At 44.2% G+C, this 15440-nt stretch overlaps 1 protein-coding gene across 2 annotated transcripts in view; it reads right to left on the minus strand.

The window, feature by feature from the left end:
• Window positions 1–15440, minus strand: part of UNC5C (unc-5 netrin receptor C) — a 518170-nt gene that overhangs the window by 34956 nt on the left and 467774 nt on the right. The window lies entirely within an intron of this gene.

Here is a 15440-nt window from a genome sequence, read left to right on the forward strand (position 1 = left end):
TCATCTAACCAGTACTAAGGATAAATGATAAAAATGTCTGTAGACATAGCAAATATGGAAAAGCAACAGCGTGCAGAGTGCTGTGACATCCATGACTTACAAAATGTTACAAACGTATCACAAATAAATCTGAAGGAGGATCTTAAGAACAAAGCAAAATATAATGACATGTTAAAGAGACCCTGTCCCTTGCCATAGTTACTGTATGTCAGTTTTTTGATCTCCTTAATCTGGTGGTTTTTTTTTTTTGGTTATTTTTTTATTGCTGTACTTTTATTTTCCTGAGATACATATGGCCCCTTCTTCTCTATATTAATCTAGACTTCTTACCCAAGGGGATATGGTCTTCTACTTCTTTTCTTCTTGAAGACCACACCACCTTGGGCTAACAAGACTAGATTTACATACAGAGAAGAGGGGCCATATCTCCGGAAGGGAGGGGAGCAAGAACAAAAAAAACAAAAGTCAGATTCAGGAAATTAACAGTATTTAAACCAGGTTAAAATCTTACTACATAAAGAGCTTAATGTTGAGGTGAGTCCAAGAAAAACATCAGCTGACGTTGGAGCGATGACTCTGTTGTTGTAGATGACGACGATGGAAGGGAACATTTTCCAATTGAATTTATAGCTTTACCCCATCAGGAATGCCAAGTCATTGCCTTAGACTTAAGGTGGGCAGCATTATTATGTTGTTGAGAAATTTGAATAGAGAACGAGGACTCTACAATGGTACACGATTAGTTGTAACATCATTGAATACAAATGTTTTTGAGGCAGAGATTTTAATAGGATCAGCTGAAGGTGATAAGGCATACAGAGAGATTTCCATGCGATCCGCCCTGGGCAATTCACTTTTTGAATTGGCGAATGTCTCTGCAATCTTCTAAATTTTATTTTTGCTTTCCGAAATGCCATTTGCTAATTTATTAATTATGAGAACTTAATTGTTTATCATGTAAAAAGGATGAAAGTGAATAGACATGGGTAACTTGAGTTAATTTTTATTATGTAGAGCACACTTTTCTAGCTTCCGAAACTTATTTGTTTCGGAAATCGGACTGCTAGTATATATATATTATTGTCAAGTGACAAGTCCTCGTTAATAAACATGATAAAATTGAGTGGTTGTTCTTGAGCACTATTGTGTACTATAAAAATGTCTTTAGTGATCCTATAATCCCCTCAAATAAGACACAATTTAGGCATTGCCTCTGGCTACTACTAGGTTTAGATCACTGTGATCCCCAGGACCAGCATGTCATGTAAAGATCTAGGCTTCATACACATCACTGGGGAAACAATGGGAATAGAAATATAAAAAAATAGAGTTTAATGTGTGTTCTGAATATAAACACTAGAAATAAGACCATGAGATGGCACTGACTTTATCTTCATGAACTGTAAACTAAGAGAGCATACACATATAAAATACTCCTATAGAAATGAAGTGCAAGCAACAGAGGAGATCTTATAACAAGCAGCTAGAACAATGTAGAAGATCTAGAAGACTCAAATGTCTATGGGACATAAGACGATATTAAAAGAACAGTTAAATGAAACCTATTAATAGGACCATGCATTGAAGCACCTCAACCCCATTTAGAACAGACATAGCTGCTCGTTTTTTTTTTGGTTATCACACTAATTTTTGAGAAGTCACCCTGGTGACATTTTTTCCACTTTTTGGGTGATCATCTCATGGAACTTTTACTCAAATAATACCCATAAATGTTGGATCTACAAAAGTACTACCACTATATATGAAGGTGAAGAAGATGGCTTACCACCTCTTTGATGACCCCTGTTGTTTTAAATGTATGCCAATGTACTGTATTGTATGTGTTATCCTCCTGGAGGCTGCAGTTCCTGTTAGTCAGAGGTGAAAGAGTTACCTTTAGGGCAGGCCCATAGTTGGGGAGGAGTAATAGGGACCAGTTTAGCAGTTCCTGTTTGTTTAGTGAGTTGTTAGTGTGCTGGAGACAAGAAAGCACATGCTAAGAGGAAGGTTGTCATCTATGGGGGTGTGTGTGGAAAAAGACCAGGAAAAAGGAGCAAGTTTCAGCAAGAGCTGTTCAGTGGTGGCAGTGTTCTTCCTTAAGCAGGCAAATCAAGGCACCTATGGCAAGAGACTTTTAGGAATGTTTGTTAGTGCCTGGGATTTGCCGTGAAGTAAGACAGTCAGCTAGGCTGGGGGCACGTTTAGTAAGGTGGTAGCCGGTGGAGCTCCCTTATGTTGTTCTCAGGTAGTATAGTTAGTATGCAGTGGTCACAGAGAAACAGATTGATCCGTGTGACCCTGTACCAGTAAGGTGGAGTTACCTACTTTGTCCTGCTTTTCATCTGAAACGTTCACCACAAGTATTGTGCCGCCATCAATAACCACCAAGACTATGCCTCTATATTGTGCAGAAGAAAGCAGCAAGTTTATTTTCTGCTATCCTCTGTACATATTTTTTTTTTCAGTAGAAATTACTTTATTTAAACAAAATTGTCTGGTTTCCTCATCATGGGTTTAAAGGGGTCCAGCGTTGCACAAATTGTGGCAGAGCTGAACCTGAGGGTATCCACAGCAGTAATGCAACCATACACACCCAGTCAGGACCCCATTTTTATGTTATGTGCTGGGGAAGTGGAAGACGAGTGCCTCGCCCACATCTATCTCCCCGTGCCACGTTGCATATACATCTCTCATTGAAAAAGACTGTAATTTTAAGGGATATCCTTAGAATACACCAACAATATTATCTTTGAGAGAGGCCGACTCTTGACACCCTTGTGTAATCCCTGTTTGCAAGCATCATACTACACGACACCATACATACAGTGGTCACTGTGCCTAGTAGGGCACAGGAGCTCCATTGCCACTTCAAATGAATTATTTGTGGGGGGCTTTCAAGAGTCTGCCCCCCTAGTAATCTAATATTGATAACTATTGGAGAGATAGGCCATTAATTAGAAAAATGAATAACCTCTTTATTTGCGTGTTGAGTTCAGTGTAAGAAAAGCGCAATACAAATGTTTGTTATTATTGTTCTTTCCTTATTTTTTGTATATACTGTATATATATCTCTTGTCTTTATTTACTGCTTTGGGCATTCATGGCTATTTATTCTAATATATTTAATCACTGATATTTCTTAAAATAAGGAATAGTCTTCTATGCTCACAGTGCTCTATAAGAGGGTACTTAAGTACACAATGTGTGCAGAATCCTCCAGGATTGCATATAGAGGGTTAATACTCCAATCGAGTCAACAGTGCAGGCTCAGACTGGCCCACAGGAGAACAGGAGAATCCTCCAGTAGGCCCCTGTGAAGGAGTGATAATGAGCAGTGCTACTACATTTTATTCACAATTTGTAGAAATAGGTATAATCTATTCATTCATTAAATAAGTTAGCCAAGTTAATATTACATAGAAGCAAAAGTAAATTTATGTACAAGTGTCAGGTTATTTTTGCATGTAGCTGAACAGTGGGCCCCAAGAATCAATGTTACTGGTGGGCCTTTGCTGCCTACAGGGACCAAAACTTGTTGCATGTTTAAATGAACACTCCGCTACACCATGTTATACAATAAGGGGTGGTAAATGACATAGTTATACTTTTTGAAACCTGGCATCATGTACTCCCGCTGCACATTGTACTTGGCATAAGTATATGAATTTTATGCAGAATATTCCTTATAATTCAACTGTTTTGTCCGCATACCAATAACTTGTGACAAGTAAAGTCTATCACATTTTTCTAGTGGCACTAATTCAATGAGATATATTCCAACCAGGACAATCAGCATGGAGAATGTATTTTTTCCATGTGACCCCTTGGGTTTGCTTGTTGGATTTTGTCCCTTGCTACCTAAATCATCTATGAGGACTAGTGATGAGCGTGTATGCTCGTTTAACCCTTTCGCCGAGTAAGCTCGGGTGCTTTCCGAGCATCTTCGGCATGCTCATATATTATGTTCGAGTCCCTGCGTCTGCATGATTTATGGCTGTTAAACAGCCTCAACACATGTATGGATTGCCAGTTTTTTAGGGAATCCTCACATGTGTTGAGGCTGTCTAACAGCCATGATTCATGCAAACACAGGGACTCGAACATAATATACGAGCATGCCGAAGATACTCGGTAAGCACCTGAGCTTGCTCAGTAAAAGGGTTAAACAAGCACGCTCGCTCATCATTAATGGGGACATAGGGTGATGTTAGTGAAAAATTTCCATTTACATCACATCAGCAGTATATCAATAATAGAAAATAAATAAATTATATAGGAGCCTATGTGGCCTTGAAGTTAAAATGTGAGCCATCTTGCCATATTTCAGAGAAAATGTTTTCTACAGAGTAAATCCCGGAGTTGCATCTTCCTTAAAAAATCCAATATGTTATATATATTTCATTGACCAACTGTGTGTACACACAATTTACAATAAAGGCAAAGCAGAATAAACAGAGGCGCTTTGTTCTATTTGACATAGTCAATCAATATATAATATAATAGGACATGACTTGAGATATATCCCTATGACAACTGAAAGATTGCAAAGATTACATCTATAGAATGGATACTATTGAATATATATCTCTTTTCTACTATTTGGAACAATATGTACAAAGGCTAATTGTTGAGAGATAGAACATGAAGTGGCTTTAGTTTTGTGTTCCGTTTGATGTGCTGTATTAAATGTAGAATGCCCCTTTGTCCTCTTACTGTTAGGTGTATTTTATGATGTTTTTAGCTCAAGTGGCTTTCTTTCTCTTTGTTATAATCCAAATAGTTTTTATTTAAAGACCATTATGACCCCAATGCCACTTGTACAGTGGAGACAGTCACTTGAGAGATCATCTTGAGAAGCGCATAGCAGAGTGAAGATCACCAGGGATCGCATTCAGTGGCAGCCACACATTACAACAAGAACATGAAATTATACTGTGACATGAGCCCGTAGTATAATGTCATAAATGTAATGCTATGAAGAAGAAAGCCTTCTTCTCCAAAGTTAGGGATACAAAACAAAAAAAGTATAAAATCATGGACAAATGGAAAACTAAAATGGGACTAAAATGGGATTGTGCCACTAGAAGTATAATTTCTGTCAATTTAGAAGCCTTTGTAGTTTTGTAGGCAAGGTAAAGTCACATAACCCTTCTTTCTGAAGGCCTGGCATGTATAATGAAACATTGGAAATAGAGATGAGTGGATCAGCAAAAATTCTAAATTTGCTTGTTTGCGCAGATTTTACCGGGATATTTGATTCAGAGAGAAGCTATTCTTTGCAAATTTAATGTTCTTTATTATACAGGGTGATTCACTCACTACTTTATCCAGAAAAATTGCTGTAACTTCTAAAAGAGACTATCGCACTGAAATTTGGACTGTACGTACCTTGGCTCACGAGAAATTGATGCTTTAAAGCAGGTGTTGAAAATGTCCAAAATTCGCATCCAAGCACGCTATTGTTATTGTTGAGTGTATTCTGCAAGATGTCTGGGGTCATAATCTGAATTTTTCGCTGTGTGTTCTCTCAGATAGCCTGTAATGTTCGTAACTTGTTACTGTACACAAGACCCTTCAGACGGCCCAAAAGGAAAAATCTGGCAATAACAAATTCTTTTCTCTAGATCGGGCTCTTTCAATCCCTGAACGACAGTGACTCTGGGCGAACGCGACCTTTCTTGGCCACTCGCTGACATATGGAATATGACATGATTGTTTTCTGGGAAAGCCTGTGCAACAATTTATGTGGAGATGCCAGATGTCACTGTTTCACATCTTGAATTGTTTCCTCAGACATTTTCGAATATCCTCCATCATGCCTATCCAGTAATGTTCCTGTACGTTCCAGCTTATTCACCAATGACAGAATGCATGGTTTGGCGACTTCCATACTTCTTTAGAAGCTCACTTTGGCACCTCTTTAAGGACTCAGTTTTTCAATAAGTTTTCACAATTAAAACAAACTCCTCCAAACTGTATCTGTATATTGTTAACAAAAGAAGAAGGAATTCGGCAGAAGTGAAATGCAAGCACCACACATAACCTACTGACGTGCAGAAAGGTGTGCAGCAAGTCATAGTGGAGACGACCGATGGGGCGACAAGTCAATGAGACCACTCAGTGCGAGGATGTTTCTCATCGCTGTCGCTGAGGTTCATTGCACTTTCACTTCTCATGAACCAAAGTATCTACAGTGCAAATTTCAGGTCCAAATTTCTGTACAGTTGACTTTGTCTTTTAAAAGTTCCAGCAATTTTTCAGGGTAGAGTAGCAAGTGAATCACCCTGTACTATGCAGTCTATCCAGACCACAGAACATAATAAATGTAAGATGTAAAAAATAAGCAAAATCCTTAGAGTCATCTCACCACTCACCTTTTTGGCAGCTCCCGCTGCTTCCTGCTTGATTACCAGTCCTCCACGGCTCTGTTGTGTCACATCTCCAGCCCACTGTTCACTCTAGCCCAGGACGTCTGACTACAAGAAGCCCCAGAGTAGCAATCTCCAGAGCGTGCTCACTGCCGGATGCCCCAACTTAAAGTGAACAATGGGCCAGAGATGTGGAGTGTACACTGGACCAGAGAGATAAGTAGAGAGTGAAGGGTTAAAAAAAATATTCATCTCACTGCTCCTTTCCACCCATCCCTACTGCTCCTTGACTACTTCCATCTCATCAGATCTCTGGCGTGGTGTTCAATCTAGGCTAGGATTTCCCACTGCAAGTTGGCTTTTTGAGCATGCGCAAAGAACTCCTGGGCCTGCTTGTGGCCGGAAAACCTGCCCTAGATTGACCCCCTGGGCTGGAGATGCAATGTGATTAGTGTGCGGAGGACTCAACAGCAGGCATGGAGTAGCATGGGTGGCCAGAGAGGTAAGCAATGAAGAGAGTATGTTTTTTTTTCTTTTTAACCTTTTGCCAGCTCTTTACAGTTCAGCAAGCACAGCGCAAGTGCAAGTCGCAGCTAGCCGCCATTTTGCTGAATTCACACTTACTGTAGCTGGTGGAAAAAAAAATCTGTACTCTCAAGAGTTCAGATTTTTGTAAAATACGAGTAGAATTCAATTCCACTCAAATAATTTGCCCCTCTCTAATTAGGAATCCTTTACCTGTCTATATTCCAAATGTCAAGTTTGACTATCTAAATCACAAGTCACATTAACATCAACATCTGCTTGATATTTGCCCACTGCTCATATGGGACCAATCCTAAACAATCCAGATGATATCATTGATTAAAACTTCCTATTTATTTTTGTAATTTAAAAACCATGGTAAACACATAGTTACATAGTAACGTAGGTTGAATAAAGACCTAGGTCCATCAAGTTCAACCTTTCTCTCCCAATTGTACAAGTACAAAAAAGTAAAAAATCTCAAATGCATTTAACAACACTGGGGTACAGTTATTAAGACTAACGTAGTTTATGCAGATCTTACTGAAAACTTGCTGGTGCATGCCTTTTATTAAATTAAGCACATTGTGTATGCCGAAAATACATATCTACCCCTGCCATAAGTGGTCATTAGTGACAAGCGAGCGTGCTCATTTAACCCTTTAACCGAGCATGATTAGGTGCTTACTGAGTATCTTTGGCATATATTATATTCGAGTCCCTGCGTCTGCATGATTTATGACTGTTAGACAGCCTCAACACATGCAGGGATTGCCTGTTTGTTAGGGAATCCTCACATATTTTGAGTCTGACTAACAGCCATATATCATGCAGACGCAGGGACTCGAACATAATATACGAGCACGCCAAAGATACTCGATAAGCACCCGAGCATGCTCGGTTAAAGGGTTAAACGAGCACACCCGCTCATCACTAGTGGTCATATATTGTCATATATTGCAGTATAGCTTGTGCCACTTTCTGGTTTAAACTATAATAAAGTTGTTTGTCCTTATATTCCCTGCCCCCATCTGCCAAGCTGTGCCTACTTTTTAAAAGTGCTGTGAGTAGTGAAGAATGTTTAAAAGTTACAAATTATGGCCTACAAATGGCATACAAATGATGTCTGCCATAAATTGAGACTTTTTTTTTACACCACTTTCTGGTGTAATTGTAACAATAAATGTCGCCCAATGTTTTCATCATTGCATAATCATATGGGGGATGTTCAGGTAGAAAGGTGGTGGTATTAAGGTAACTGATCCTTGTTCCTGATAGCCTCCATGATAAGCTTTCATTGTGGCGAGCCATAGCATTGCTTTGCCCGTCTTCCATGTCATGGTTGGCGAAGCATACTGAGAAAATATTGCAGGGTTCATCTGATCATTTCAATGTATTTGAATGAAAGGTACCAAAGGTAACAAAGCAGGTATTAATGTTATGTGCTTACACATAGTGGGGCTGTTCATTTACTTTGTATAAGGACCATGTCATTATCCAAATTGCATGGTGCCAAAAATATTTGCGGTGAGATTAAAGCTCATTTTAAGATTGTTACATCTGTAATTAAATACAAAATCCATCGAGCTGCAAAATAATTGTAAACTTTCATAAACAATACCATTGCATCAATGGGTATACAATGAGTATACTGTACCCAAGAAAGAGTAGAGTAGAGTATAAAATGACTAGTATACTGCTGATACAGCAGAATTGTGCAGTAATTAGTTAACAGGGCCCTGTAGACCATACATCCCAATTTCAGTGCTAGTTAGTGCCCAAACAGCTGTCAGTACCATGCAAAGTGCCAACGTTATTGTATACTGTCCAAATAACAGTGCTCATACCCTTCAATAGAAGGCCCGGGATATTTACCCCTTTTTCCCCTTGTATAATATGATTCTAGCAGATGGACGAACAATTATAGACCACACATTGGAATGAGTCAAGCATCATTTGAGTGACTGGGTATTTCAGACAAACAAACCCTCCCATAAGTGGCTTTGAGGCTTGAAGGGGTTGTCCACTACTAGGACAACCCCTTCTCACTCTGAATGTTTGCCCCCATTAAAATGAAATCATCTATACCCAAATCGAATGCCGGCGTTGATCCAGCGGTGTCGGCAATCATGTTCCCGGGGCTCACATGAGGTAGAGCCCTGCACCCAAACAGCAGTGGCGCCACTCTTCCCACTTTCGTATGTATAATTAATCAAGAGGAGAAGAGTGACGCCAGCCACCAGCACTAAATGGGCATGTGATGCAACAAAACAACCTCATGTGAGCCCGGGGAACACGAGTGTAGAAACCGCTGGAGCAGCACCGGCACGAGAGATGAGTATAGGTGTTTTTATATTAACGGGGCAAATATTCAGAGTGAGAAGGGGTTGCCCTAGCAATGGACAACCCCTTTAATCTAACTAAGAGGGTAACTAATTGTGGGTGCCCAGTTAGCTTAACATGGACTAATATGACACAAAATAGAGTTGCCTAAAGTGGCCATCACCAAGTAAAGGAGAGTGAACTGATGCAAAGCATACATGTACTTATTAATGTGAAGCTTCATTCTATAGATTAGGGAATTACATTACCAGTAATTCTAAAATATAACTGTATTATAAAAATCACACAAGACTCCATTAATAACCATGGTGGCCTGCGGAGATGTCGGTAGCATGTAAATATCTCAATTATATTGCCTTTGAAATAATGAACTGCTCTGGTGTACAAAAGTCTCCTACCAGAAGCGGTTAATGAAGTAGGTCAAAAGGACATTAGCTGAGGAAGTTTAGAGTTGCACATTTCACTATTGGATAGGCTCCCAATGCAGTATATGCTTCGATGAGATGTAAGAAGATTAGACTGTGTCTATAAACCAATTCATTGTGAAGAATGCATCTGTACTACACAGTCACATGAAAATAATAAGTTTTGGCAGGACTGCCACTTGAATAATAATTTGCCGCATTGATCTAGTCGAATAAAAATAGCCAAGCATATAATTCTGTTACTGAACATGAAGAAGCCGAGAGAGTACAGTTTATACAGCAGAGACATAAGGAGAGAGTTCATCTGGTTAATGTAGTTACTGAGACATCTATTAAAGGAACATCAAAAAAAAATTACAGACATAAGATACTTTATTTATTTTACATCAATATAATGAGTGGATTTAAAGGGGTTGGCCACTTTATCTTCATTATAACAAATATGTTGCGGATAAGATTTTGTGACAATTACTAAAATATATAGTAGGCATTACAGGTTCTCTTCTTGCACTTGTAAGTACAGCTTTCCAAAGATGCACTGCCCACATAATGTCTGCGGGTGGGAGACCTGTCCATCAGCCTCCTCCAATTGAAAAACACTACACAAATGGGTGAGGCTGAAGGACAGACTTGGTCATATGCTTCTTTACTAGCAGCCATTTTGTGGATAGGTACGCTGTGCAGACTGTGAGGAAGGCAGGACTAATTAGTGTTGGAGGAGAACCTGCCATATTTATATTTTGGAATAAAACGCATCCTCAGTACATCAGTTAAAATAAAGAAAGATCAGCCAATAATTTAAGGGTTATGTGATGAAGGTGAAACGCCATTGTACAGTCATGGCCAAAAGTATTGAGAATGAGACAAATAGTAATTTTTCCAAAGTTTACTGCTTCATTTTTTGTAATGGCAATTTGCATATACTCCTGAATGTCAAAGAGTGATCAGCTTAACAGCAATTACTGTACTTGCAAAGTCAATATTTGCCCAGAAAATGAACTTTAACCCCCAAAACACATTTCAACATCATTGCAGTCCTGCCTCAAAAGGAGCAGCTAACATCGTTTTAGTGATTGATCCATTAACACAGGTGTGGGTGTTGATGAGGACAGGGCTGGCGATCAATCAGTCATGATTAAGTAAGAATGACATCACTGGACACTTTAAAAGGAGGCTGGTTCTTGGTATCATTGTTTCTCTTCAGTTAACCATGGTTATCTCTAAAGAAACACGTGCAGCCATCACTGCACTGCACAAAAATGGCCTAACAGGGAAGGGTATCGCAGCTACAAAGATTGCACCTCAGTCAACAATCTATCGCATCGTCAAGAACTTCAAGGAGAGAGCTTCCATTGTTGTCAAAAAGGCTCCAGGGCGCCCAAGAAAGACCAGCAAGCGCCAGGACCGTATCTTAAAACTGTTTCAGCTGCGGGATCGGACTACCAGCAGTGCCGAGCTTGCTCAGGAATGGCAGCAGGCTGGTGTGAGTGCTTCTGCACACACTGTGAGGCGGAGACTCTTTGAGCAAGGGCTGGTTTCAAGGAGGGCAGCAAAGAAGCCACTTCTCTCCAGAAAAAACATCAGGGACCTACTGATATTCTGCAAAAGGTACAGGGAGTGGACTGCTGAGGACTGGGGCAAAGTAATTTTCTCTGATGAATCCCCTTTTCGATTGTTTGGGACATCTGGAAAACAGCTTATTCGGAGAAGAAGAGGTGAGCGCTACTGTAGCGCCGGCGTCCCTGCCCTCTGCTAGGCAGGGACGCTGTTCCCCTCACCTCCTTGCTCCGTGCCCGGCGTCCTCCTCCCGCTCTGCTGGTAGCGCGCGCTCCTTCCCGGCCACTGTGCTTAGGGCGCGCGCGCGCGCCCTCCCTCCCTCTTAAAGGGGCCGCGCGCGCCGTCCTAAGGAGTCCCCGGCCAATGGCCGGAGGACTTCACCATATTTAAGGCACCTCCTCCAAAATGGAGGTGCCCGAGCAATGTTGTTGCACTGTTCACTACTCTGCTTCAGCCCTCAGGTCCCGTTGCCAGTTACCTGCCAGATACCTGCCAGATTCCTGCCAGATTCCTGCCTGATTATCTGCTACCTGCCTGCTAGTCTGAGGTCCGACGGTCTGCCTTACTACTCCTGTCAGTCTGTCTAAGGACCAGCCTGCCCGCTCACCTGGGAGCGCACATCAGCCACCTGCCTGCTTGCCTGAGGTCCGACGGTCTGCCTTCCAACTCCTGTCAGTCTGTCTATGGACCAGCTTGCCCGCTCACCTGGGAGCACACATCTGCTACCTGTCTGCTAGCCTACCTGGAGGCTCCGCCGTCATGTGCTGTGACCACCTGCCTGTCCAGTGACTCCTGCCCGCTCACCTGGGAGCGCTCATCTGCTGCCTGTCTGCTAGCCTACCTGGAGGCTCTGCCGTCACGTGCTGTGACCACCCGCCTGTCCAGAGACTTCTGCCCGCTCACCTGGGAGCGCTCATCTGCCGCCTGTCTGTTGGTCTTCCTGGAGGCTCCGCCGTCACATGCTGTGACCACCCGTTCATCCAGAGACTCTCGCCTGCTCACGTCTATCATCAGCCGCCACAGGTCGTACCAACCCTTTACCTAGAGACTGCCCCGGTCACTTGCCGTGACCATCTGCCCGTTCATCCAGAGACTGCCCCGGCCACTTGCCGTGACCATCTGCCCGTTCATCCAGAGACTGCCCCGGTCACTTGCCGTGACCATCTGCCCGTTCATTCAGAGACTGCCCCGGTCACTTGCCGTGACCATCAGCCCGTTCATCCAGAGACTGCCCCGGTCACTTGCCGTGACCTCCAGCCCGTTCACTCAGAGACTGTCCCGGTCACCTGCTGTGACTTCCTGCCCGTCTTCCCTGGTCGCCACCCGCTCCCTTACAAGGACCGCCCCCTTGTATAGTAGCTCAGAGGTTCCGCCTCCCAGACCCGTTACAGTTTGCTCGGGCCATGGAACCCGGTGGCACCCAAGCTCTCTCGCTCTCGGACCTGTGTCATGAACTGTCTCGTCAAAGGTCCCAACAGGAGTCCATCCTGGGTCACCTGCGGAATGTCAATACTCGCCTGGACACTCTGACTGCTCCACCAGCAACCTCCGCCAGTGCCATGACTCGCAACCCGGCAGCTCCGCTGCCCACCAATACCATGGTATCCTACCCCGGACCCCGGCTTTCTGCACCTCCTCGCTTCGGAGGCGACTCCGCCCAGGCTCGGGGCTTCATTAATCAGTGCAACCTGCACTTTGAACTATTGTCCCACCAGTTTAACTCCGACCGGGCCAAAATTGCCTTCATCATGTCCCATCTCACCGGGGAGGCCCTGGCCTGGCTAAATCCTCTATGGGAGAGAGGAGACCCCCTGGTGTCCGACTTGCCTGCCTTCCTCACGGCTTTCCGGAAAGTCTTCGACGAACCCGGACGGAAGACCTCATCCGCATCATCTCTGCTACACCTCCGTCAGGGAAGTCTCACCGTGGGCCAATATGCCATACGGTTCCGTACCCTTGCCTCGGAGCTGGCCTGGGATAACGACGCTCTGGTATCCGTCTTCTGGGAGGGTCTGTCCGGCCGTATTAAAGATGAACTTGCCGGTCGGGACGTTCCTACCACTCTCGATGACCTAATAACTCTTGCCACCCGGATTGACCTACGGTTCCAGGAGCGTGCCAAAGAGGTCGCCCGTGAGAGGAGGTTTCCACGTCTAACTCCTACTTTTCAGAAACCCGTCACTCCCTCCGTCTCTCCCCAGGTACACTCTCCTGAGCCTATGCAGGTCGACCAGACCAAGATGGTCAAAAGCCGTCAGGACTTACGCCGTGCCGAGGGGAGCTGCTTCTACTGTGGCAGTAAGGAGCACCGGATCCGTGCCTGCCCAGAGAGGTCGGGAAATGCCTGTGTCTAGGTTCGCTCAGAGAGGTCGACCTAGAAGGGAATAAATCCTCTCCATCTCTGCTGCTGTCAGTTTCAATCGTCTGCGGGGAGAACCGTTATTTCGAACTAGCCCAACTGGACTCTGGAGCAGCCGGGAATCTTATTTCACAGTCCCTGGTAGAGAAATACCGCATCCCCACCAAACCTCTGGCTGTACCCTTGTCTGTTGCTGCCGTGGATGGGGGTCTCTTACCACGCCCCATCCAACTCATCACCGAATCCATTACTCTGCAGGTGGGAATGCTGCATTCTGAGAGTATCTCCTTTCATGTTCTGCCTGGACTCTCTCCTGCTAGGTCTACCTTGGCTCCAGAGACATGCACCCGTGCTTGACTGGCAGACCGGAGAAGTCCTTCGCTGGGGACAGGACTGCCATAAGACCTGTCTGGTTCCCGTCCATCCCGTCCGTCCTTCTCCTACCCCAGCTAATCTACCTGGACTTCCGATTCCTTATTGGTCTTATGCTGATGTCTTTAATAAAAAGGAAGCAGAGACACTACCCCCTCATAGACCATACGACTGCCCTATCGACTTGTTACCCGGTACTACTCCTCCCCGTGGGCGTAATTATCCATTATCCGCTGCTGAGACCCGGTCGATGTCCGAATATATTGAGGAGAATCTGGAGAGGGGATTCATCCGGAAATCTACCTCCCCGGCGGGAGCAGGCTTCTTCTTCGTAAAAAAGAAGGACGGCTCTCTCCGTCCCTGTATAGACTATAGAGGCCTTAACCAGATCACGGTGAAGAATAAGTACCCCCTTCCGCTCATTCCGGAGTTATTTGATCGTCTGAGAGGGGCTAGGATCTTCACCAAACTGGACCTCCGTGGGGCGTACAACCTGGTTCGTATCCGTCAGGGGGATGAATGGAAGACGGCATTCAACACCCGGGACGGCCACTATGAATATCTGGTAATGCCCTTTGGCCTCTGTAACGCTCCTGCCGTCTTTCAAGAGTTGGTCAATGACATCTTCCGGGACCTTCTCTACTCCTGCGTAGTGGTGTACTTGGACGACATCTTGGTCTTCTCTCCGGATCTCCAGACTCACCGGAGGGACGTTCGTCAGGTCCTGCTCAGGCTCAGGCAGAATCACCTCTTCGCTAAATACGAGAAGTGCCTCTTTGAGCAGACCTCGCTTCCGTTTTTGGGCTACATTATTTCTCAGACCGGCCTACGAATGGATCCAGAGAAACTGTCTGCCATCGAGAAATGACCTCGACCGGAGGGGTTGAAGGCCATTCAGCGGTTCCTGGGCTTCGCCAACTACTACAGCCTCTTCATACCACACTTCTCTTCCCGGACTGCTCCAATTTCCGCGCTCACCCGTAAGGGTACTAATCCCAAAGAGTGGCCACCCGAAGCAGAGGAGGCCTTCCTTTCCTTAAAACAGGCCTTCTCTTCCGCCCCGGTGCTGCATCGCCCGGACGGCAACAAGCAGTTCTTCCTGGAAGTTGACGCCTCCTCCTCTGGAGCCGGAGCGGTACTTACTCAAAAATCATCTTCCGGGAGGATGGTAACTTGCGGCTTCTTCTCTAAACTCTTCTCCTCCTCAGAGCGCAATTATTCCATAGGAGACCGAGAGTTATTGGCCATCAGACTGGCATTGGAGGAGTGGCGTTACCTGCTCGAGGGGGCTCTTCACCCGGTAATAATTTACACTGACCACAAGAACTTGGCTTACCTCCAGCATGCCCAGAGACTTAACCCGCGCCAAGCCCGGTGGTCCTTGTTTTTTGCTCGCTTTGATTTTGTTCTTCATTTTCGCCCGGCTGACAAAAACGTCAAGGCGGACGCCTTGTCTCGATCCTTTCTGGTGTCTGATCTCGAGGAAGATCC

Source organism: Phyllobates terribilis, unplaced genomic scaffold, assembly GCF_046119375.1.
Source record: "Phyllobates terribilis strain yellow unplaced genomic scaffold, ASM4611937v1 Scaffold_1__5_contigs__length_1240528914, whole genome shotgun sequence".
NCBI classification, from domain to species: Eukaryota; Metazoa; Chordata; class Amphibia; order Anura; family Dendrobatidae; genus Phyllobates; species Phyllobates terribilis.